This window comes from Ambystoma mexicanum, chromosome 11, assembly GCF_040938575.1.
Source record: "Ambystoma mexicanum isolate Mex_15411 chromosome 11, UKY_AmexF1_1, whole genome shotgun sequence".
NCBI lineage: Eukaryota > Metazoa > Chordata > Amphibia > Caudata > Ambystomatidae > Ambystoma > Ambystoma mexicanum.
Window position 1 is genome coordinate 625,099,688 of NC_090934.1, and position 27,110 is coordinate 625,126,797.

General features: G+C 39.8%; 1 protein-coding gene across 3 annotated transcripts in view; it reads left to right on the plus strand.

The window, feature by feature from the left end:
* GAS2 (growth arrest specific 2) overlaps positions 1–27,110 on the plus strand; it is a 1,136,685-nt gene that overhangs the window by 1,034,269 nt on the left and 75,306 nt on the right. The window lies entirely within an intron of this gene.

Consider the following 27,110-nt stretch of genomic DNA (forward strand, 5'->3'; position numbering starts at 1 on the left):
GACAGGTGCTTCCTTCGCAGACTATATCGCAAACAGATCATATGACCGCGCCCACGCTCATCGTGTGTCCTGAAATGCGGACACTGTTCGTGTCCCCGAACAATTTAAAAGTACATTTTCAGTTAATCCATAATATTTTTCAATAAAATCTCACCATGCCACAAGTCCCACATAGCAATCTTGAGTTTCTATATACCTTTTGAAACTTTCCGATCCTTTTTTTGTGTTCGATCTGTCCGCGCACAGTGCGCATGTCCGCGGACCGCGCACAAGCACCCCTATAAAAGACCACGCCCAAGAGCTTATTCCCATTGTGTTTCTGGCTATTCTTCAGAACACAGTGATTTTTGCTGCCACCTGCAGACTACACCATCATCGACATGGCATCCTTGGCTGCTGAACTGCCACTTGGTGCTGCACCTGCTTCAGCACCACCACCACTCCCTCCACCACCACCACCTCCCCAAGGGCCTGAAGAGGGGAACAGGACTGAGGATGCGGAGGAGGAAGAAGAGGATGATGAGAATGAGGTAGAGGAAATCCCTACTACCCGCACTAGGCGTGAGTCTTGGGTGTGGCGGTTATTTACCATTCATGGGAATGGTCCTAAGGCTTGTGCGAACCATGTTACCTGCAATGAGTGCAAAATGATACTCAGTCACGGGAAGCACGGTAACTACAGCTTTGGGACCACTACTATGAAGCGACACCTGAGGTCATTTCACTCTGGGGCTATTCGCAGGGTTGTACCTTGCGAAGAACGTAGCAGGTTGATTTCCTCTACTTCATCCTCTGTTTCTGATCCTGTCACCACAAGGACCACCTCTGTGGGACAGCGTCTTTCTCAAGCTGCCTCACAGGCCATACAGAATGCTGATGACCCTTACCTTTCGAGGGTCACAGTTGTATGTATGTAATGTGACACAGTACTCTGCAGGGGGGAGCGACTTCGGAGTGCTTTTGAGACTATCGTCTCAGAGCACGAGAAGACCTGCTCACTACCAAAATAAAACCCACTCTACATCTTCCTCTCTCAGCTCGCCCTTTCTTAACCCTGTGGTTGGTGTCCCCCCCTTTACCCTCCTTTACCCTCCTCTCCTAGTGTGTCATGTCTGAAAAACCAAAACAAATACAAAATTACAAAAATCAAAAAAAAAATAAGGCTCTTTTCAGAGCCGCCTTTCCCAGTTAAAAAATAGAAGTGAAAATAAATGAAGCAGGGCTCTTTGTATTTTTTAGAAGTCTGCGAACAGTTCGCGAACATTAAAAAAATTGGATTACTACTCCATCACAAACATTGTAATTTTCTCTGGAAAGAAGTGGTGGCTCTGAAAAGAGCCTTTGGGTGGTGTTTGTAAGTCAAAAATTGTAAATGCTTAACATCTACTTCAAAATCGTTGTTGTAATTCCAAAAAAGGTTGCAATGCATTTTGTACATTTCTCAGAAAAATCTGATTGCCAGCATAAGTAAAATGGACTCCATCTCTGCGAAAAATGTATGTACTACAAAACATAATATTTTCATTGTGAAAAGAAGACATGCCAAAATCTCTTAGAAAGCCACAAACAGCCTTATTAACATTGCGCCTTGCTTTTTCCATTTGTGGACCAGATGAAGAAGAACGAAGCCACATTTGTCTCTGCGCAATCCGTGAAAATATCACTTGCGAATTAGGAAACATGTCCATAACCTTCCTCAGTCCTTCTTTCATAGCAAATTGCAAAAAAATTCCAGTCACATGCCCTAAACTGTTCCCTCCACAATGAATTACAATTATGTCTGGATGTTGCTCTGTCTCCAAAGTAGCACAGAGAGGTAGCAAATCCAACCACTTCATTCCACGTACTCCATGCCAGTGTACTTCCACATGTGGGAATCCAAGATCTACAGCTACTCCACAGCTTTCTGCATGCACCTTCAACCAATGTATCCACGAATCTCCTAAAATCCAAACAATCTGTTTTCTGAAACACACAGCCATAGCTATGTTTTGTTCTCTCAGCAAAAAGAGTATCTCAGAAAATCTCTCCTGGCACAACACACCCACCAAACTTTCCTGACCAATCCCTTTCAGTGCTTATTCTCATTTGCATGACTTCTGAACCCAAAAATCCCCGGATTTAACTCCCGATGTCCTAGAACTACCGCCATGTCCGCGGACATATCGTAACATGAACAGCCCTTCTACCATTTCCACTACACTCTCTCTGCCATTCCCTCATTGGATGTACCTCAAAAATCACATGACCATGCACCAATCACATTCAAGACCTCTACATCTAACTGCATCATCATAGATCAGCACTGCAAATGTACTCTGAATCTCTCTGAGCACAAGTGTCATATCATTGGCAAGCAGCATCTACCACAAATACTGTACAAGTCTTCAAGATTTCTACTTGCAGCTCCATGCATATCCATATGCATGAACACAAACTTCAGGTATGCATATTTTCTGTATAGTACATGACATAGCTCTCAACCATTTTTGTTTTACAGGCGGGTGAAATCACCCAATTTTGTTTTTAGCGGGTGAGACGCCCATTGGAATGAATGGGCGTGCAGGAGGCTTGGCGGGTGAGTCTGCCCTTTACAAGGCGTGTGACACCCGCCAAAAGCGTGTGAGTTGAGAGCTATGGTAGATGAACACATTTTCAAACAAACTTTTACCTTGTAAAATCTGTAAAATGAATTTACTGTACTTTTTTCAATTTCCTAAAATCAACTACCACTTATACACATTTATACTTTTTACTTTCTTTATACACACACACTCAAATCATGTTAAACTAACATTTTTAAATGAAATATATAGACTACATATATTCAAACAAAATTGCATGCAAACACAATCTATGTTTAAACCTTTATAAAAATACTTATACAATTTCATATTTTTTGTTTTTATTTATTTATTTACTTAATTACTTTAAATTAGACATGACATTGAGGCGCTATTACCTAGAACAGTTTACTTACAGAAATAGTGGTATTCACTAATATATTATAAATTTCACAAGACATAGTAAAGATGTTTTATTTTTGCTACAGTTAGTCATTCAATACAATTTGTTCATTAAGAACATATCATATGCACTGAACTGATGCAATGTATCTTATGTAAATAAATTAGTTTAATGGTTTTACAGAAGGCACTGAGGATTTCAATTAAAAAAATCAATATCTAAATTAAAAACAGTGCTATATACAAACAAAGTTACTAATTTGAAGCTTTCACAGTTGCAGTGAAGACCAGTTTCCTGAAAAGAAGCAGCCGAATTCGAAGAAGAAAGAAAAACTAAGAAGTTACCTGTTAATTTTAAAAAAAAAGTAAGTAAAATATCACCATATTATTTATATTATTAATCAGATATACTATAACATTAATACCAGCTATTTTGGTTTCTTAAAATAGAGATTTTGTACCATTTTGTCCAAAAATGTCCATGTCGTAAACAGCGATTTACAACCAGAATGGCCCACAAATTTCTATTTTTGGACACACAAATTAGCCAACTGAACCACTACAATTTTCATATTATAGAACAAACAACTGTTTTAATTGTATACATTACATTTACTATTTGTACTTTTCCACACCACTAGCTTACTTTTTTTTGTCATCTGAACCCCAGTTTAGTGACACATAAATTCAAGAATACCTACCCCTACTAGTCTTAGTTCCCAATGCACAATCACACACCATTACATACATCTTTATCATCTTACTCAAACACTCATGCACACAGCACACATACATTCCAGAACACCCCAACCCATATCTTCTTTATTTTTTTCAACAGACCCTAAAGAATGCCTACCAAAAGACAACTCCGTAGAAAGCAACGCAAAATTAGAGCAAATGAAAATAAAGGTGTCCAACATAAGCATCCATCTCTAGCAGAATTTGTAAAAAAAGTTGAAACAAAACAGCTAATACAATCATTTTGTGAAACACAAGAAGTTTCAAGTACAACAACTTCGCTTCCTCTATCAAAATGTAAAACAAAACAAAAAACAATTAACAGAAAATCACCTATCAGTACAGATAAAACTACTTCTTCAAATTTTAATATAGTGCAAAGTAAGCATACCAAGAAAAGTATTTTAGCCAAAATATACCGTCACAAAGTCCTTCAAAATCTTATAAAAACAGGAGAGAAATCAGGTTCAAAGCTTAAAACCTATCGTAGGAAATTAATCTTAGAAGCATTGATGGACAGTGCAATTCTTCTCAAAAGAAATTTATTTATTTTACTGTTAAACAAAATGAAACCACTAACAAAACTAATAACTAAATTACAAAAAAGACTTCTCAATAAGCGAAATGTCAACAGAAAGAACTTCTTAAGTATCTGCGGAGGTGAATGGAATCACACTACGAGTATCTGCGGAGGTGAATGGAATCACACTACGAGCACAGAACCATATTTTAATGAAGAAGCGTACAAACAAAAGCAAACTAATACAATTGCCATAAATAGCAGTGGTCGAGGTTATGAAAAAGTGAATAATACCATAATGGAAAAAGAAGTACTCCTTACAAAAATATGCCCTGAAACCTTAGAAGTACCCCTCCATTCAACTGAATCAGAACGTCTAGTGTACAAATGGCCATGCACGTCAATGTGTAACATTCCCAAACAATGTTTCAAATCTTTACACCAATTCCTCAATAAATATGTAAAAAGCAAAGACAAAATCAAAATTAAATTACTGCAAAATATAGATACCTGTCCAGTGCGAAAGTACACAGGACTACAAGGACATTCATTGGCCTGCATTACAGGACCTACTTGTAAAACCACTTTCCATGATATCAAAAGGATATCAACACATCATTCAACTATAAGAAATCTAGTCTATAAACTGTACTATGCTAAAAGTCCTGCTTTAGCACTAGCAAAGTTAAATAACATCCTTCTACATGGTACAGCAAAAGGCCTACTTGAAGAAATTCACTATATCCAGAAAAAATATTTTGGAAGTGAAAGCCATTTACAGAATGAAATAGCTTTAAACCAATTAAGCAACAATTCTATACATGGCAACCTTTTGCTAAACACATACAAAAAAGAAATACTAAAATTTAAAAGTACATCAGCTGAAGTACCAAACCATGTATGTGTATGTTGCCGTAGAATTTTTTATAAAAGTAACACAAAAACTGTCGACCTATCATACGAAATAGAAGACAATGAAGATTCTAAATGGTTTGAATGAGCTCTCTACCTTCTAGCAGAAAACAAATATGAAATAACTGAGCCCTTAATACTTTGCAGTTATTGCACTACAAAACTTGACAACAACCAAACTCCTTCACGTTCTATCACAAATAATTTGGAATTATACCCAGTACCAAAACCTCTACAACAACTTAATTTATATGAGAGCATCATAATTCAAACAGTACACCCATTTCAAGCAATAATATGCCTTCAACCAAAAACAGCAAAATTACCTCATTACGGATGTATTCTGAAGATCCCAGATTTAGACAAAATGTGGAATACATATTCCACCTACTCTTTGAAAGTGAACTAGCAACTTTATGTTACGGAGTTGCACACATATTAAAATCAGGATCACACTTTCAAAATATGACAGCTACACAATTATTAGAGAAAGTGCAACAAAAGGATGAGGTTTTACAATCAAATATTACAAATCTATTAGCAAATATGTGTGGTACTAAAGAGTACTGGTTTCAACATCATGGAGATGTACGTTGTATGATCAGAAACCTTGGCCCACCCACTTGGTTTGTTACATTAAGTTGTGCAGAATATGCATGGGAAGATTTACATGATTTCCTACGCATATCAAATAAAAACAAAACAAACATAGATTTTCTAACACCTGGAGAACTTTGTTCTTTGGATCCTGTTAATGTTTCAAGATATTTTCACCATCGCTTCATTGCTATGCTACATTTTATTTGTAATAAAACTGTTCCTCCCCTTGGAGAAGTGCAACACTTCTTTTGGAGAAAAGAATACCAAGCCAGAGGAGCACCACATATCCACATGCTTTTATGGATTAAAGATGCTCCTAAATTTGGTCAAGACAGTGATGCCACTGTTTTACAGTTTATTGAAAAATATGTCACTTGTCAAATTCCATCAGAAGCCACAAATAGTGATTTTTGTGCACACATTTTACAATTTCAAAGACACAAATGTGGAAAATATTGACGCCACAAATACAAAAACAAAGGCAAATACTACACCAAATGCCGATTTGGTTTCCCCAGACCAGTTACAAATACAGGTCAAGTAAACAACCTCATGTCTTCAGTTAGACATACTGTTAAAGGAAAGTCACCTAAAAATACATGTTACATAAAAAGAAAAGAGGAAGAAAAATATATCAATGATTGTAATGCAATCATTGCCCACTTATGGAATGCAAACATAGATGTGCAGTACATTGCAGACAATTCTACTGCGGTTGCACGATATGTCACAGCATACTTAACTAAAGCAGAAAAGACAGAGCTCCAAGACCTCTGGAATGATCTGTCATCAGATAAAACAGTATCTCAGAAATTATACAGCTTGGGCATAAAAATGCTCACCCATAGAGAATGTGGATCTTATGAAGCAGCTGATCGTTTAACTGGTACTTCATTGTATGGTAAATCTGAAAATATAGTATGGCTAAGTCTTGGTCCAGCTAAATCTAGAAAAAGAGTTCTAAAATCATATGAAGATATAGAAACAATAGCCAAACATGATCCCAACAGCCAAGACATTTTAAAAAACAATTTATTGGACACATACTACCCAAACAGAAGTAATACTTTGGAAAACATGTGTCTATACCAAATAGCCCAAAACTACACATACAAAAATAATATGAAACCCGATGAAAAAAAAGGTAAATATAGAGTGACAGACTGTGAAGGCAGCTTAGTTAAACTCACTAAACCAAATTTAATTAATCATATCAAATTGTCATTGAAGACTCCTCAACATAAAGAAGTATATTACATGTCCCTGCTACAATTCTTCAAACCATGGAGAAAAGAAGAACAATTACTAGATAACTATGACTCATATGAGGATGCTTTCAAAGCAAATGAAAGCACTATAACTGATGTAAACTTTACACAGTACAAAACAATGTTGCACAATGAACAGCAACATGAAGAAGAACTCCAAGCTCAACTAGATAAGGATACTCCTGACAGTAGTCAACCTTCTGTAACAGGAAGCCAAGAACCACTGGGAGAACCACTAATAACAAATGAGGCAGAATTAGCTATGATAGAAGTAGAAAACACCATGTGTCAGTATGAAGATAAGGAAGACTTAACTATACTACAATCAAAACTAAACAATGAGCAAAGTAGCATTTTTCAAGAAGTAACAAAACAAATTGCACATGGTGTAAAACATGAAAATAAAGAATGTTCCTGCCATAATTATAAACCTATACTACTGTACGTCAGTGGTGAAGCTGGTTCTGGCAAAACATTCCTAATCAAAATCATTAGTAAGTTCCTTCAACAATTGACAAACAACAAACTGTCAGCTGTTGTCACTGCTCCCACAGGTTTAGCTGCCTACAACATAGGTGGTGTTACATTACACCGATTACTACTATTACCAGTAGAACACCAGAACAAATTAGACTATTATAAACTTTCTGCAGAAGCTGCAATGGAATTACGCAGAGTATTGAAACAAATGAAAATGCTACTAATAGATGAAGTGAGCATGGTCTCCAACCTGATGTTAGCTTTGATTCACCTCAGATTACAAGAAGTACTCAAAACAGACTATGAAGAGCTCTTTGCAGGAAAACACATTATTGTTTTTGGAGATCTGCTTCAATTAACACCAGTAAAAGGTGAACCTATTTTTAAAACATTAGGACACAAACTCTGCCGTAAAACTGTTGGCAGCATTGGAAATGTCAACCTTTGGCAACATTTCCAATACAGAGAATTAACAGAAAACATGCGCCAATCTGCAGATCTAACTTATGCCAACATTTTAAAAAGTTTGAGAGTTGGTATACTTTCTAAAGAAGCAGAAGCAACATTGAAAACCCGGCACATTAATGCACTTTATGGCGATAATGCATGTGCTACAGATGTTATGGAACAATTAGCACACAAAAATGTCACTTGTATGGCCTTAATGCCAACTCTTGCAAGCTGTTTCAAATTCAATGAAATCATGCTAAGTAAAGAAATGCAACCAATAATGGAAATTAGCGCCACAGACAAACTAGATGTACATGGTATGACACTACCCATGTGTGACCAAGCCACAACAAGACTAAATAATTTAGAAAAATCAATCTCAAACACAGCAGGCTTAGAAAAGATGTTAAAATTATCCTTAAATTGCAGAGTAATGCTTAAACGTAACCTTGACGTGGACCAAGGACTAGTTAATGGAGCACTGGGTACAGTTGTTGGCTTTCAAACATACCCACGTGACAACAAAATTCTGTTTGTCAATATACTCTTTGACAAACTTTCAGAAGTAAAACGGATAGGACGCTCAACAGCTAGATTCCCTCTCTTCAAAGATATGTATGTACGCAGAGAACAATTTTCTCTAACTCTTGCATACGCAGTCACAATTCATAAATCACAAGGTCTTACCCTAGACAAAGCAATGATAGATATTGGTAACACAGTCTTTAAAGAAGGCATGAGCTACGTAGCACTATCACGCTTACGTACACTTGACGGTCTATTTCTAATCAACTTTGATGCAAGTAAAGTAAACGCTGATATTCCTTGCATTTTAGAATATAGTATACTTCGCTCACTATACACTCCCCATCTAAACACCTATTCTGTTCCACAAAAACTAAAACGTTGTAAAAGAAAACTAAATCAAACAGAAATGCAACAGGACGTCACTGCAAATCCTCCAAAGAGAGTAAAAGAAACTAATGCTTCATCAAGTACCACAAACAAAAAATAGTCAATTAGAGAAAGTAAACCAGGTACTTCTTTAAAGAAGGAAGACAAACTCCAAAAAAAGCAGTTAGATACAGAACTACCTGGACCATTTAAATTCTCAAATATAGTTGGTGTAAGTTGCTATGCAAATGTAGCAATGAATATTCTATTTCAATTACCACCAATTGTTGACAACATTTACTCACACAGTACAGACCCATTGTGTTTGCAAATGTTAGTACTTCACAGAAATGCAGCAAACAATCCTGACAACACATATAGTGTTTTTGGAATAAGACGACAATTGGACTACTGTGCTGGAATGGTGAAATTCACTATAAACTCACAGGAAGATCCACAAGAATTTCTAATGTACTTACTACAAGTACTGGAAAACAAAAACATACCTATAAATGAAATCTTTCAGATTTCATACATGTGGAAACATACATGCACTCTCTGCAACAATGTGACACAAGAAAAAATCTCCAATATCAATACCAAATTGTGAATCCATTCCATTTCAGCAACTTGTACAAAATGCAAACCATGGTATATTATGCTCTACCTGCAATTCAGATAATCGCTCCACGTTAGTAATACAAACACATAGTAAATACGTAATACTAATGCTTCTACGTTACAATGCAGATGGTACCAAAAACAACTGCAAGCTGACTGGATTCACACATGGTCAAATATCACTTGGTAAGAAAACCTTCACAACAATAGGTATAATCTACCACGCAGGAGCCACAACCAATTCATGGCACTACACTGCATACATAAAAAAGAAATGTGGATGGTTTGAATGTAATGATAGTACCATTACTCTAAAGCAGAGATTACCAGCAAATCTTACAAACGCTTATTTGATGTTCTTAAAACCAAAATTTGATAAATAAACTGTATTTAAACCTTTAATTAAATTTGTGTTACAAAAATATAAACTGTTAGAATACTCCAAAAGCTATCTAACTGCTCAAAGATTCTACAACAACTAATCAGATAAATGAATACCACTAAATTAGACCAAAAAAATACACAGAATACGCCAATTGGTATCTAACTGTCCCAAAATTATAAATGTGTGTTAAAATAATATAAACTGTTAGAATACTCCAAAAGCTATCTAACAGCTCAAAGATTCTACAACAACTAATCAGATAAATGGATACCACTAAATTAGGCCAAAAAATACACAGTTAGAATACGCCAATTGGTATCTAACTGTCCCAAAATTTAACAATATCCAAATAGGTAAATGAAAACCACTAAAATATATTAAAAAATAGACAGTTAGAATACGCCAATTGGTATCTAACTGCTCCAAAATTTTATAATATCAAAACAAATGAAGAATCTGTTACTGTTCCAAAAAAAATACAACAAAGCAAAGTATAAAGCATTAGCCAGAAACAACAAGTGAACACTGAAAACAAACAAACAAATAAACTGTAGCATAACAGAAAAAGGGTTTTTTTTAAATCCAACATGGTTTTTTTTTTCTCCCACAGACCCAATGATTTTAGCAACAAATACAGAAACTGAGCAAATTGCACAGTACTCTGATTTGTACTCTACTAAATATGAGGGTCGAAAAAAATAAAAGTATATTGCTTATACAATGTAATAAGTCATTACAAAATACTAATACTAACATGCTATTTTCTTTTATCACAGAAATGAAGAAGAAAAACATGGACTCCCATTACTAGACCAAACAGTAAGTATACAATAATAAGGACAACTATAGCAGCACATCACATCCATAGTATCTAATACCTTTGTTCCTTATACATTTGTTTTTCACCCAAAGTTATAAACAAATATGAATGTGATATGCTGCGGTGGTTGTTGCCAGGGCATAGAGTCTTGGGTGCATGGCCAAATGGCCATGCACCCAAGACTCTATGCCCTGGCAACAACCACCGCACATATCACATCCATAGAGTCAAACATTTCAACTATGATCTATGGGAAACTTTTAATGTCCGCGAACAATGTGAGTGTTCTTAGAACACTTTGAACTTGCCAGCGAACAATACGGACACCGTTTTCAGGTCACCCCCTACGAACATTTCAGAACAACGCAATAGTTCTTAGAACACTTTCAACTTAACAACGAACAATACGGACAGCGTCCTAAGGACACCCCCTACGAACATTCCAGGACACCGGGAGTGTTCTCAAAAACGTCTTCAGAACACCCCCATCTTGTTTATTTGCGAACATTTCAGGACACCGCGAGTGTTCTTAGGGCACATTCAACTTGACAGAGAACAATACGGACAGCGTCCTCAGGACACCCCCTACGAACACTCCAGGACACCGGGAGTGTTCTCAAAAACGTCTTCAGAACACCCCCATCTTGTTTATTTGCGAACATTTCAGGACACCGCGAGTGTTCTTAGGACACATTCAACTTGACAAAGAACAATACGGACAGCGTCCTCAGGACACCCCCTACGAACACTCCCCGGACACCGGGAGTGTTCTTAGAAGCGTCTTCAGAACACCACCATCTTGTTTATTTGCGAACATTTCAGGACACCGCGAGTGTTCTTAGGAAACATTCAACTTGACAAAGAACAATACGGACAGCGTCCTCAGGACACCCCTACGAACACTCCCCGGACACCGCAAGTGTTCTTAGAAGCGTCTTCAGAACACCCCCATTTTGTTTATTTGCAAACATTTCAGGACACCGCGAGTGTTCTTAGGACAGACTCAACTTGACAGAGAACAATACGGACAGCGTCCTCAGGACACCCCCTACGAACACTCCCCGGACACCGTGAGTGTTCTTAGAAGCGTCTTCAGAACACCCCCATTTTGTTTATTTGCGAACATTTCAGGACACCGCGCGTGTTCTTAGAACACATTCAACTTGACAGAGAACAATACGGACAGCGTCCTCAGAACACCACCTACGAACACTCCCCGGACACCGCGAGTGTTCTTAGAACAGTTTCACTTTGCTTGCGAACAAGACTGACACATATTGACTCCTTAGAACACCCACTAGTCAGTTTATTTAGAAAATTTCAGAACACCTGTGATGTCCGCAAACAAATCGAACACAAAAAGAACGTCTAACACATAAAAAACACAACTTTCATCCTATCTCACACACTCCCACCCTCCCCAAACACTCCTACACACCAACACACTCTACAAAATACACATTTTGAACAAAGTTTCACCGCGCTGTCCGGGGACGTCCGCGAATCCAATATGGCGGGCGCTACCGAAAAATCTGACGCGCTTCACGCTCCATGCCGTCCAATCAGCGAACACTTTGCATGTCCGCGAACATCACGCAAGACGATTGGCCAATCAGGACACTTTCCGCGGAGCGAACAGGGAAGTGTATCCGCAAACCGAACACAGATATCACTAATTCTTTTTTACCTACTTTTTGGTCATTTTAAAAAAACTACCGGACGAATTTTCACCAAATTTGCAAAAGCATGCTTTCGGGACCAAGCCGCTGCTCCTGGTCCAAATTTGGTGGAAATCCGTCCAGCGGTTTGGGCTGTAGACGCGAGCAAAATTTTTTTCCCATTCACTCTATGGAGAGTGAGTATAATGTATACAAATATGAGCATATAGAGGGAAGGTAGAGTAATAAAAATAAAACTATGACAAAGTGCTGATAACCATAATGATTATCTTCATGTACAGAAAGGATTGCTCTCTTTCAAGCCTGTATCTTCCGCTATGTACATGTTTCATATGATGTGACAGGACCCCAAGTCTACAAATATAGTACCTTTTCAATTTTTACTTCCTGACTGTTACTGTAGAAAACTATGTGGCTTTGATATGTCAGTAAAGGATAAAAAGGGAGAGCCAGCCATGTGATGTCATCAGTTATGTCATCAATGACATTTGTGATGTCATCTTTGATGTCCTGGGTGTTAGTGTTAGCAGTGCATGGTGGCGCGAGTTATGGTTGCTTATGTTACATTAATTGGCGAATTTCAAGGGTTTTTCAGTTTTACTTGGAACCATAACGTCCCTTTAACAAAGTTTTTTCACTGAATTTCATAGTTTTTTAGTAGCACAACTTAACCATAATATCCCTGACATGTAACATACAACATACTAACCCCCTCGAAGTGATTTTCATGTCCGCGGACTACAGCCATGTCCGCGGACACATCGAAAATCTGAGCGTGGTGAATGTAAATTTAAATAGTGTGCCCCATTTCCCCTTTGAAGTTGGCTCTGAAAAGAGCCGTTTTTTTTTTTTTTACAGATGCTTGACAGACACCTGTTATTTTATATTTTTTTTTTTTCTTACTTTACTCCTAAAATCTTCACATAACCTTCTCCAAAGCAACCCTTACATTCCAAAATAGAAAGGCATTTCCGGTAAAAGATAAATAAATGCCATCTTCTTTAAAATTAACAGCATTACTGGCATCAATATTCTCATTGTTACAGAAGAACATACCAGCTCTAAGCATGAAGGCACACATGCCTCGGTTGATGACACACCTAGCAATGTTTTGCTGAGGACAAAAAACTGAACTATTGTCCCATATTGCCCTAGGTAGTAATCCAGAAAAAATTACTTTCGCATTTGGAAGGATCTTCATTACGGCTTGAACCAAGCGTTCCAAATCAGCCAACAAAGTAGGGGCACTGACGTTGCCCAAATGGAAAGCACCATAGTGCAAAACTACCACATGCTGACTGTTCATCGTGGCCATATCCGCACAAACTTGTACAATTCCCTGTACATTGCAATCAGGCACAGTGCTCCACACCACCTCCACTCCTTTCACATCAAAGTTCTTTGCAACATGCCTGCATTCAGCGTACTGCTGTAAACCATGCACAAACATATCTCCGAGCACCAACACCCTGACTTTCTCCACTTCTGCCATCTTCACCACACACAGTCTCTTTCAACACAAATCCACAACCTCGACATCTGATTGGCTGATCTGTACAGTCTTCTTTCCATGTTGGATTTCCTGGAAAAACCCGGATTTACCACGCCCTGTCCACGAACAGCCGCGGTGTCCGCGGACGGCGTCCACTTTACTCTCTGTACCATTCCCTCATTCCATACAGCTAAGCAATCACACAATACGAATAACCTCCTCAGAACACCCCCATTTTGTGAATTTTCGAACATTTCACGACAATTATCATTTCATTATTCTACATATTAACATTACAAATATTATACTTTTATCTTGTACTCTGCACACAATGCTATCTTTCTCCATTAGTAGCTCAGTATACTACATAGAATCCCATAATACAATGCTATTTATTGATATAAATGCATCGTTCAAAGCACTAATAACGGTATGATATTTATTGCAATATCCTTGACACTTTTTTCGGAACATTATAATAAAAATCCCTAGTACTCAAATTCCATGAAAAGTACATACACATGTGATGTCATCAGTGATTTCATCAATGACATTTGCAATGTCATCTTTGATGTCCTGGGTGTTAGTCTTAGCAGTGCATGGTGTTGGCGCGAGTTATTTTTCATAGCTTACCATAACTTGCTATTTTCAGGGGTCTTTCGGCTGTACTTAGAACCATAACGTCCTTTAAACAAACTTTTTTTAATATCACGCAAACAATATACAAACATGGCGTGCAAAAACCAACTTCTACAGATGGTTTTACACAGAATGTTGCAAAGTAAGAATTTATGCTCGTTCACAGTGAAGGTCAGCTGCTTCCATTTTTTTCTCGGGCCCCGGAGAGGCTCACGAAGCAGACTATAAGGTTGTATTGTGTTTTGACCTTGACAGACAGAGATTGTGATGAAAGACTTCTCTTGAAGGAGTGTTGCTAAAACGTAAGAGAAGATAAAGATGAAATTTCTGAAACGAAACCACTTTTACATATTATATCACTATGCGAAAGATCGTTGGCACACGCGGAGTCGTATTTTGGGACTGCACCACTCGTAGACAATGGAAATTGCAATTGTACTGTAAGTAACCCTTTACATTACTTTATACCAAATATAATTACAATAGCGTAGCATTAAAGACCGCTGAAGTTGAACTTGTTTGTTGAAAGTGGCATCATTTTTCTACCGCGCACTATCACCGCCGAATTGATCCCCTGTCGTTTAGAGGGCTCTGAAAAAGGCAGACGACACAGAGTGGGTTAATATAAATAATGTAACCGGTCTATAGGCGGTCAAGCGCTCTACTCACTGTGCCACTTCACTGTAGCCTGTGAAGTGGCACAGCGAGTACAGCGCTCGCTTTGACATCCGTGCACAGCTTGCTAACGCAACTCAGCCTTTCATCCTTCCGTGGTCGATAAATGAGCACCACACACTGTGGTTAATAATAAGCACTGCTTACATACCTCACAGTTCTTAGCGCTATATGAATGGGAAAATATTATTATTTTATTATTAACATACTCTGTTGCACTATCTTCGATAGCAAATAGTTTCACGCCCTAATAAATAAAATGATGATTTTTAATGAAGATCGGCTGGTGAGACTAATTTATGTTTTTTAAAACAGGTACGTGGCCCCATTTTGTCTATGTCACGATTTACAGACTCCAGCGAATGGGGTCTTCAACTGCCAGGTGCAAGTCCAAATATGCAACTTCATGACCCTCACCATTTTATGGGACAATCGCCAAGGACCAATATGCCCTTACGCAGTACTAGCGGCTACAAACAACATACCAACCAATACTGTGGTCTAATGGCTCGTTGTTGGAGCAACCTTCCGATTATCAGAGAGACCATTTACTGCTTTTATCATAAACCAACAGCCTATCTACCGCAAAGGAACAACGCGTGGCTCCAAATAAACTTGTGCTGATCGACAGCAGAGACAATAGCAAATCGCTGAATATTCACTAAACATTTCATGTGAAATAAATGTACTTTACCAAATGTACAATCCTGCTGTTTACTTTTAAACCACAGTTTCATATTCCGAATTGTGGCGCACTGAGTTGTAACCTGATCTAACACTCTCTGTACCGCAAAGGAACATCGCGTGTCTCAACATGAACTTTTGTGGATCGAGAACAAAGACAAATGCAAATTGCTGAATATTCTCTAAACATTTGATGTCAAATAAATGTACTTTACAACATTTACAATCTTGCTCTTTGCTTTTAAATCACAGTTTCATATTTTGAATTGTGGCGCGCTGTGTTGTGACATAATGTGTGTTGTCTTCCGGGTTCTGTGTAAAGTCGCGTAGTACTGGAGACGACTGGGCGCGTTTCATTACGCACCCTGTAACGTCACGGAGAAAGGCGGGGAATATGAATGCTTTGATAATATCAGGCTTAGGGGCAGGAGATATGATTTAGTGTCGCAAAAGCAAGTCAGCCAGGTCAATAGCGCCAGGCATAGGATTATCACATAATGTCGACGCACACCAGCCGGATTTATCGTTTCTTTAGTGGACAAAAAGTCAGTTGACGCCACTAGGAAATTGTACTATTAGCGAACAAAAGGAGTGCTCTTAAAACACTTTCACCCTGACAACGAGCAATACAAACAACGTTCTCAGAACACCCCCATTTTGTGTAATTGCAACCATTTCGGGACACTGCGAGTGTTCTTAGAACACATTCAACTAGACAGATTACAATACGGACAGCGTCCTGAGGACACACCCAGTTTGTGTATTACAAACAATTAAGTACACCGCGAGTGTTCATAGCTCATTTTTACCTTCCTTGCGAACAAAAATGACACATACTCCGTTAAACACCTCACCATTTAGTTTATTTACAAAATATCAGAACAGCCATGTTCTCCGCGGACAAATCGAACGCAACAAAAAGGTCTAGCACATAAAAAAACAAAGCATTGAACCTATCTCATACTCCCCAACCCTCCCCAAACACTCTTACACACCAACACACGGCACTAAATACAATTTTTTATCCACGTTTCACTGCGCTGTACGCGGTCGACTGCGAATACAAGATGGCGGGCGCCACAGAAAATCTGACGCGCTCCACGCCCCTCGCCATCCAATCAGCGAACACGTCGCATGTCCGCGGACATGACGCAAGCCCATGGGCCAATCGGGGTGCTGTCCGCGGAGCAAACAGGGAAGTCCGTCCACGAAGCGAACGCAGATATCACTAATTTTTTTGCCTTACATTTTGGTCATTTTTTTAAAAACTACTGGACAGATTTACACCAAATTTACAAAAGCACGCTTTTGGGACGAGGCTGCCGCTCCTGCCGCAAATTTGGTGTAAATCCGTCCAGCGGTTCAGGCTGTAGCCATGCGCAAAGTTTTTTCCCATTCAGTCTATGGGAAAAAAAAAGTTTTGGGACCCCCCCTATAACTTTTCCCCCCCTGGACGAATCCTCACCAAACTTTGCAAAGAACTTCAGAGTGACCCAACTACTTTTTCTGCAAAGTTTGGTGAGGATCCGTCCAGGGAGAGCGAAGTTATAAGCCACCCAAAAAGTGCTCTTCCTATGGAAACAGCAACTTAACCATAACTACATGGCCACTACCGTGGCCATGTAATATATATATATATATATATATATATATATATAATATAATATATGCAGGAACATCTTGCTGTAAACAAACTAGTCCTCTACCATGGTGAAAAAGATTCAACCGGATCACATAGAACCGTAATACCCCATCTCTCATGAGCATCTACCCCTTCTTCCATTTGACTCCCATCTCCATTACCATTTTCTTTTGATTGTTTTCAAGTGCTATCATTAACTAACCCCTCCTAACTATGCTGCTCTTACTTCAGCCTACACTTCATCCCAACCTCTTTGGTCACAACATCTGTAGAGGTTGAGATGGAAGATAGCTTTTAACCTCCCCTGAGCACCTTTGTGTCCCCTCCCGTGTCTGTCCATTTTCTCTTCTCGCCAGTAAGTTGTGGAACTCCCTGCCCCTTGATACACACTCATCTTCTTCTCTACCCATCTTTCACTCTCAATTTAAAGATTATATTCTCTCCTCTTCTCCTTCTCTTCTAACCATTTACTGATTTCCGTTATTGTTTTTTATATACCATATTACGTCAAATGATTGTTCAGCACTTTGGCAAGAGCACTATTCAAATTCCAATAACATACACAAATAACAAAAATGTTTTGTTAAAAATATCAGTTTAAAGCAGAACAAACTCTTCTCCTTTCAGTCTTAAAAAAAATATTTTCCAGTTTTCAGCTAAATTCTAAAGTTGCACTCCTATTACATTAAAGATTTTCAAAACCACTGCTTGAAATTGAAAGAAAAAATGTACCTGGTGTGATTGAAAAATGTATAACATACTTATTTATTTATTTATATTTGTTTACAAAGAATCTTTACAAAATAATGAAAACAGTTTCAATTTCAATTTACATGACATACTGTTCAACTCAATTTGATATTTAAATCATTCATTCATTAGTCAAGCAGATCATACAAATCATAAGATTCATAAAATAAGAATAAAATGATATTCACAATATTCATAGTACTTCAATCAACTGCATCAAGCAATGGGTTTCATAAGATCACAAGTGACTATGGTTACCATAGAATTCTGAACATTTCCTAAAAGTTCCAGATGATAAAATTCTATAGTTCTATAACTTCATAATTTACATAGTTTATGTCAACTTACACCAAAAACGTTGTGTAGTGCACATTCTATATAGGGCATGAACGCACAACCAAACCACTAACCGAGGTGAATAGTCATATTATGGTGCAGAGAGTTTTAGCAACACTGGGCAATGAAGGCTTAATCAATAAGAGTGGTTTAATTCAGAGCTTTGTAACTTGGAATAGTTTTTCAATGCTATGCCAAAGCCAATATAGTGAGTTATGGAGGGCTTCCAAGCCTGAGTTTAGGCAATAGGTCCAAAATGCCTCACTTTTGATTGAGTCAAAGCTGTATATATAGCCCCCAAGAATAGTCATATAGGTAGTTCCCAGAAGGCTGCATTCTGTAAACATGTGCTTGGGTGTCTCGATACAGCCTGTCAATTTACATATACAGCAAATTTGTTGAGCCTATTCTATTTTTAACCGTGCGCCCTAGAAGACCATTGGAGGAAGTTGGTTGGTATGCAGACTGAGCATCAGCATGTGGACCGCCGGGCAGGGGCATTGTCAGAGGTAGGGTTGCCAGCATAAGTAACAATGGGATACGTTGTCCATGTATTGATATGATCTCAGTGTTGATAATCAAGTATAATTATTACACCAGTCCCAACATTCCAGCTTTCTTTTAAATAATGCTTTTAGGATGTCATAATCAGTAGCCCGCTTAAAGTCAGGGGTCCAGTCATGGCTCTCATATAGGTGGTAAATCAGACAGGCATATTCTCCCCTGTCCACATTTCCTTTGACATCCCTTGTCTGATCCCACAAGTGCCAGTAGTTTACATTTAGGATGTGAGTTAACCTTCATATGGAGCACTGCCAGTCTAAGTAATAGTTGGCCCCTCAGGAAGACCAACACCAATTCCAGATGCAGTCATTCTACTGGTACTGTGTTTGTGAGGTTTAGCACCCACCTCCAGAAGTAACCCTCAACTCGGTCTAACCAGCTCAGGCTGGTCATTAGGAGGGCCTCCAAGCCATATAATATCACTGGGCAACGACTTTGGCGAAATAGAGTCAGAATTCCCTCCAAGGAGTAGCCTGCTGTTTTCCGGGCAAACTTGTCTATCAGACTAGTCAGTCCTCAGCCTGTTACTGTCTTAGACTGTATAATGTGTATATAAGACCAACTTGGGCTTATGTCTAGGCCCAAATATGGGTACTTGTTGACGTATGGCAATATGCCAAAACTGGTATTTAGGATGGGCGGTTTACCTTGGAGGCCGAGACCAGCATAATCTTCGTCTTGGACATATTAACCACCAATTTGTTTTCATCAGCATATGCAGCGAGGGTTTCTAACATATATTTTATGTCACTGAAAGTATGGTTAAAAATGGCCAAGTCGTCAGCATACAGAAGGCCAGGGATTGTGACCCCTCCAATTCTAGGGCAGCACCCCACAACATTGTTAGAAAATGTGGGTAGATCCGCCAAGTATAGATTATATAGCAGCATGGCCAGTGTACACCCTTGCTTAACACCCCTATCAAGGGAAAATGTGGAGGACATAGTGCCCCTATTATCCAGTCTTACCTGATCTGTTGTGTTTGTGTGTAGGTTTATCAAAATATCAAGTAAAGACCGAGGGCAGCCACATCGTTTCAGTTTAGTCCATAGTGTAGGGCAACTAACTACATCAAAGGCCGTGCAGAAATCAACAAAGATAACATACAGGGGAGAGCCACGTTTACTTGCGTCGTCTTGGGCTACTATATCCAGGGTTCGGAAATTGTGGGTAGTAGACCTACCTGGGTGAGAACCAGTTTGTGTAAAATGAAGGAGATCGTTTTTTTCTGCCCAAGACTGTAGTTCCCTTAAGGCCAACATAGAGAAAATCTTACCGTTAGTGTCCAAAAGGACAATAATCTATAATTAAATGGTGATAGTCTATCTCCTCCCTTGTAGATAGGCAAGAGTATAGACTGGTGCCATGAGTCTGGAACATTCTGGTTGAAGCATACTCTGGTCAATCGGATTTTGAGGAATCTAGCCCAACCCACCAGGTCTTGCTTTAAGATGATATTAGCAAGCTCATTAGGACCCGGGGACCTAGAGCTCTTTCGGCTCCTTATTATTGTCTCAATAGTCTTGGTGGTTATTATCAGGGGCTATCGCCTGACCGAGGTTCCACACACACTATAACGGGGCTCCCCCCTGCTCTGTGTTCAAGATGCTGCAGCCACACTTTTTCTTGTACAGGGTTCAAGATCATCTTCATTCGTTCACCCTTGGCAGACGAGAAAATCTGACATATTTTAGCAGTATTTCTGTTTTGCAGGGTCCCAATCATATGCTGCCACTGGGTATTCTTATTAGAACATCGCCACCACTTAGGCCATTGCCTATACTCAAGCTTTATTGTCCTGGTCAGCATACTCTTAACAAGGGAGCAGCCACTCAACCCCCTAATTTTCCTCAATTTACTCCTAATAGTTCTTTTTGCGTCGTGAATCGCTAGGTCAAATTTGTGTGTGTGTGCATCAAACACATCCAGGTCTCCACCTTGTACCACCCCAATAGTTAGTGTTAGTGATCCAAGCCAGTCTTCTATTTCGTTTCTCTTCCACTGGATGAGGTCACCGTAGTCTCTGGATAGGATATGTGTGAATAGTTGATTGGCATTATAAACATTCCTTGTCGTCCAACAAATACAGTATGGTTTGGGATGGCTCCCCTAAGCACATGGGCATCTGGTTTATGACATTCCAAGCTTAGGGCCAGTATAGCATGGTCACTACAGCTATTCAGTATAATATTTAGTTCCCTTGTTTTTACAGAGTAGCATTATTTCCAAAGAAATAATCTAGCATTGCTCTGCTCTTGTCTGTTTCCCAGGTGTATTGGCATGGTGCATCACCCCTTACTCTACCATTCAACAGACTTAGCCCCCAGATGCCCACAAACTGCACCGATTGGTCACCTTTGTTGTTACCCTTACTTTGCAGCAATAAGCTTTCTATGGAAACATTAGTGTATGAGGGGGCACTCGGACGCAGCTATACAACGGGCATTGAGATCCCCTCCCATTAAAATCAACTCATTATCACTAGTTCAAGCCCAGTAAGCCAGGATCTCACCCAGGCGGTGAAAGGGTTCATTCAGACTGGCAGTATTTGGGGGGATGTACACATTAACTATTAGCATTTTTACTCGCAAACCTCCGCTCACCCAGCTTACCTCTACCGCCATTAATGCATTACTAACAGGTGTAAGGACTATTTGTTGCGATGTAAGGGCTTGGGTTATACCTATTGCCAACCCCCCAAATGGTCTTCCCTTAGAACCCCGATTGGCCTTAATTTGATAAACACAAAACCCCTCAAAATACATGGAGACCTCTAACCAAGTTTTGTGTAATAGAAATATACCATATTGTCCAACTATGGGGCAGACCCGTTGTTACACATTAGGTGCCTGTGACCCCTGGTATTCCAACTTGCCACAGCGCACCTTCAAGAGTCAAGTGACCAGTAGGTCCCTGGGGAGGCTGGGTCATCATACAATAACAGCCTGTCCGCACCCTCTCTCCCTTATGAGCCTCTTTTCCACCTTGTCTACTTGGTGGGAGCACCCACCAGGCTGCTTGTTTCCCAATCGTTTTCGGCCCCCAACTTGAGACACCCTACCCATGGACCCCGGGGGAGCCCCATAGTCCCTATCAAAACCCTCCACTTACCTTGGCCTTAATACCCGAGGTTTTGTAATCTTATGTAGATGCTGACCATAACATACTGTCAACTTGTATCCCATACCGCAAAGGGAATCGGAGCCCATACATAACAAAGAGACCGTCACAGGGGATACAAAGTTCACCAAAGCCCAAGTCTGACTATTCCACATCGAAAGTTCAATTTGGGACATGTCTCTGCTGGTAATCATTGAACGGCAAGGGACACTCCTCTAAATATGGAGCAAGGTGGATTGATTCTAGAATGGGCTGACAGCGGCTGGGTACAGTTCCTCCAGTTTTACCATAGTTCCCAGTACAGATCTCTCAGCCGGGAGGTAGTCAACCCAAAGGGAGTCAGGGGGCACATATGTATCTGGGGAATAGTAGGGCCCCTCCGTGATTTGCTCAGGGGCCTCTTTTTCCAACCATCCATGCCCTTTGCTTGCTGTTTGCTTTTGGGGGTAAGTCATGGTTTAATCCAACCTTTTCTGCATCATGATTTGTCCTCTGCAACAGATGTTTTAAAGTGGTGGGCCATGCCATCATTTGGAACCAAGATAGTTTGCTAGATTCCAAGGGCCGAGTAATCCTGGCAGGCAGTTTTTAGGAAGGTCCATTTGTCCAATGGGCCATGTAGTATTACTTGGCAAAGGGAACCATTGACTTGGATCTTGCTGACCCGTGTTTTCCCCCGTTGACCACTCAGTGGAGCGCTTTCTGGGGCTTGTGTGCATCTAGTAGAAATCTTATTTGAAAAGGATACCTGTTTACTATGAGCCTGCGTGGGTTACTTGTAGGCCAACTGAGGAGGTGTACCAGTGCTAATTGGGAGGTTCGCTGGCCATCATGGATATTTCGTTACATATCACGTCTAGCATGTCATCTTCATCATGTGACACAATGTTCAGGGAATCCTGACAAGTTAAATGAGTAGCTGGGCAATTGGCATTAGAGTCAATAGGCAACAGTCTAGCCCCTAGTTCAATTTCGCCGGGTGCCATTCGCAGGGTAGATTTGGGGTTGGTGGTCTGGTCAGCCCTTGAGTCAGCCCTTAGATTGAGTACATTGCCGCCATCCAAAGTGTCATCATTCGCTGAGCGGAGAAGCACAGAGTGGTAATCAAGGATAATGTCAGCTATGTTAGCCTTATAGACTTCAGTTGTAATTGATCAGCGACCATGTCTGAGCACAAAAACTGTATATTGAAAATGTTAGTTGTTATTATATCAAGTCGCTGGATAACTGCCTTCATCCCTACTTGCAACTCTTCTCTCAGTGAGAATGGCACACACACCTCAGGTGAAAATTCTTCCTCCTCAGAATCTGAGTGGCATGCACATGCAGTAAATTTGGAGCTATTGGACAGGTTTGCCATGGGAACATTATTTGTGTGGACTGCGTTAAAGCCCAAAGAGTTACGTTTCAGACATGTTTGTCGAACTCTTTTGTCAAACGGGGTGCATGATCACCTATTGGTATGTTGGAGCCCGGGCCCTCTTAACTCCATACCTGTGCATTCTGCGGTGCACTGCAGGAGTTTGCCCTGTGTAAGTCCAACGCAAGGCATGTGGATGGGATGGAACTCCTGGGTTTGCTGACAATTAGCCACCTGGAGGGAGGGTAGGGGCTTCTCCAGCAAGGGCGGCGCGTCCCCTTTTCAATTCTTCTTAATCAAGCGTGCATCTAGAGGGTCCCCTGCAGTGCACGCTATGCTCTGTGTACATTTCGCCCCCTTCTTGACCCCACTTCGCAGGCCTAATCTGCGCTGGAAATTCGGGTTCGTCATTCCTAAGGCAGCATGGTGACCAGGGATGGGTTGGGGGAGAGCGGGTTGAAGAAGGGGGGGGGGGGAAGAGGGGGAAGAGAGGCCTGAAATATGCAGTATAGCTGAGTAGGCTAAGCAAGACTGGCTCAAAGGTACCACACCCACAGTCACCGTCCTGGCTAAGGATAGGAGGCTTGCTGGGTAGGGGGCTATTAAAGACTCCCTTTTTACTCAGTGTGCGGCATGCACTCACTGAGGGTCACCAGGAGAAGCACGTAGACACTGCTCCCACCACATCCACCTCCCACAGCCCTAATTCAGAGATGTCCAATACCGCAATACAATTCAGCTCAGGTCACGGCACGCAGCTGGACACAGATTCTATGGTCAAAGGAAGACTTTAGGTGGGGGCTGTGGCCACGATAAGAAATAAACACTACTGAGTCCCGTCTCACCTTACCACCAACTGCTGAAGGAGCCTAGTGGTCTCCAGTCTCCCGGGCATCTTTTCCAGCACGTTTAGTCCTTTGCCTCAGGATCGTCCTAATATGTTTTGGAGCTCACGGGCACTGGCCCGCGGTATCCTCCGCACTGCGAAACTGCTTGTGGAACCTCAGTTTGAAGCAGGGAACAGCTCTCTTCGCATCAGGCACCAGGCCGATCCGAAAACTGGAGGAAAGGACCTTGCAGCGTCCTGGCAATGTCCCCTGCACTTCACCGGCTCCTCCTTGAATTTTGTTACTCTGATTGTCAAGCCACTAGAACACACTGGCCGCTTCTAACAAAACTGGGTAAAAACGGGCTTCAATTGAAAAACATGGAACCACCTACCAATTCTGCCATTATCATATGTAAAATATGAAACCGCTTAAGCGAAACCAACGTTTCAGAAAAGAAATGTTTCTTGGAGCTCAGCTAGTTACAGCTAGTGCAAGACTGGCGCAGCTCGAGCCAGTCTTGTACTGTACAGCTGTCATTCTTTAATGTTGGCATTTAGATGGGCACATGTTTCTTGTTTCTTATTTGGCAGACGAGACTTGTTATGCTTACTTATAGTCGCAGGATTATTAATAACCGGGTGAATTGTCAGGAAGATTTCGAAGATATTGGTGGTTCATGACAGTGGAAATAATGATTTGCTTGTCCTGCATATATATGCCGCGATTTGTGCATTTATGCAAGTTGCATCACCTGTTCCTTTCAAAACAGGTTGTATTCACCAAAATGAATGCATTTTTAACTACGCCCCAATACATGTTATAACAATTACTGAAGAACACTTATGTCATCAGATCGCCTAGTCTATGCTTATAATGTCAGTTCACTATCATATACATTCACGGGATTTAAATCCACATGAATCATTCTTAATCTTTCTTGAAAAATGACTGTTATTTAAACTGAAATAACAATACGCCTTTTGGCCAACATACCGATCTTCCAGGGCATCCAGGGCACGCTTATAGTGCACGTTGTGTGTAATTCACTTTTTCAATCTTTCATTAGGAAAGGCATCTTTAACATTAATGTGCATTTTCCCATCAGTGCTGTGTTCGTTAGAATTTGGCAAACCTGTTTTTAAGGTTTCATAGAAATTAAATTGAGCGTTTAGCTCAGAGTGACTGTGTTATTTAAAGTATCGGAATTAACTTTGCGCAGCTTCTGGCTGTTTGATTCTTATTTAGCAGACTGTCCAGATTTAAAAGAAAATTGCGGCATTTTATTCGGTCTCTATTTTAGGAGGTGCAATATCCTCGTTTGGAAAAACACTGTTTATATTTTCTGTGCGTATGTTGTCTCAATTTAAATACTCAATATTATCTGAAACCTCGTGGTATCTTCAGAATATGTTTCTCAGAGAAACATGACCTTTGTCATGGTTTAAAACACGGGTGCAAGGACATTTTTTCCCTGTGTGCATTGAACATTCTTGCTGAATGCAACACATAAGGTGCCTGATTCACGAAGTGTTTTTCAAAGTGATTTTCCAAATGAAAAATGTTTTGTAAATCATGCCCAAGGTCTTTTCTGGTGTCTTCATGAGGTAAAAATGGAAGCCATTTCACAATTCTCAGGAATGTTTTGACTTCCCTAGTTAATAGTCCGTCCGTCGGTTTTCTGCAGACGCCGATTTTGTTAAGAGGACTAGAAACTTGTTATGCATATTTAGATTACAATTATTGGCATTCGAGCTCTCTGCAGCTTGAACACACATATTCTCATTGCAACGAATGCCATATTTTTATTTACCTAATTAGTTATTTGTATTCATAACTTGTAGATGTACTTAACTTTCCTTTGCTGTTTATTCTTCAAGCATTTTAACACGAGGACTTGTTTAAACAGTAAATGTGCCAAGTTCTGTTCACTTTGCATACCGAATTGTATAGTTATTAATTTATTAAAGATCCATTATCACATTAAAGTAACCTACTATTACTTGCCTGCATTTTAAGGACGCAAAATTATGTAAGGCTTAACTAGCCTAATTTTGGTCAAATTTGATTTATTTAATGGCATACTGAAATTGTAATTGCCAATGCACGTTTTATGAAGGATCAGTTAAAACAATAATTATTTATTTTTGAATTATTTTTATTAAGAGCTAATGTCTATTTCAATTTTCCAATTTGTATGGTGCACTATTTATGTTTCGTTGAAACACACTGAATTTTCAGGGTGCTGAAAATGTGGGTGAACAAATTGTACATCAACATTTGACAGGAATGGTGAGCTATTTTTAATTTTACAGAATGTGCACATATGTATTATGTAGACCCCAGTTTGAGTTATGGTCAGGCTGGGAAATGCGTTCCTTCGCTTGCGGAATGCGGACTGACCTGTAACCTATGGGGAGATTGTTTATGGTCTATCATTAATAATCTTTACATACAATATGCAACTTCTCCAGATGTAGAACTTTTGGGCGAGGATTTCCTGAAACTCTACTGTGTATCAAAGCTTAATAGAGAAGCTGGGCACTACCAGTGGCAGGCACACATTCTGGCAACACCACAAACAAACCAATTTGGGAATTCTTAGAAAATAGGCAAATATGATGATGTTGTTGGCTGCCTATGAGGAAATGTTAACAAGGCAAGAGACAAAGATTTCAAGAACAACCT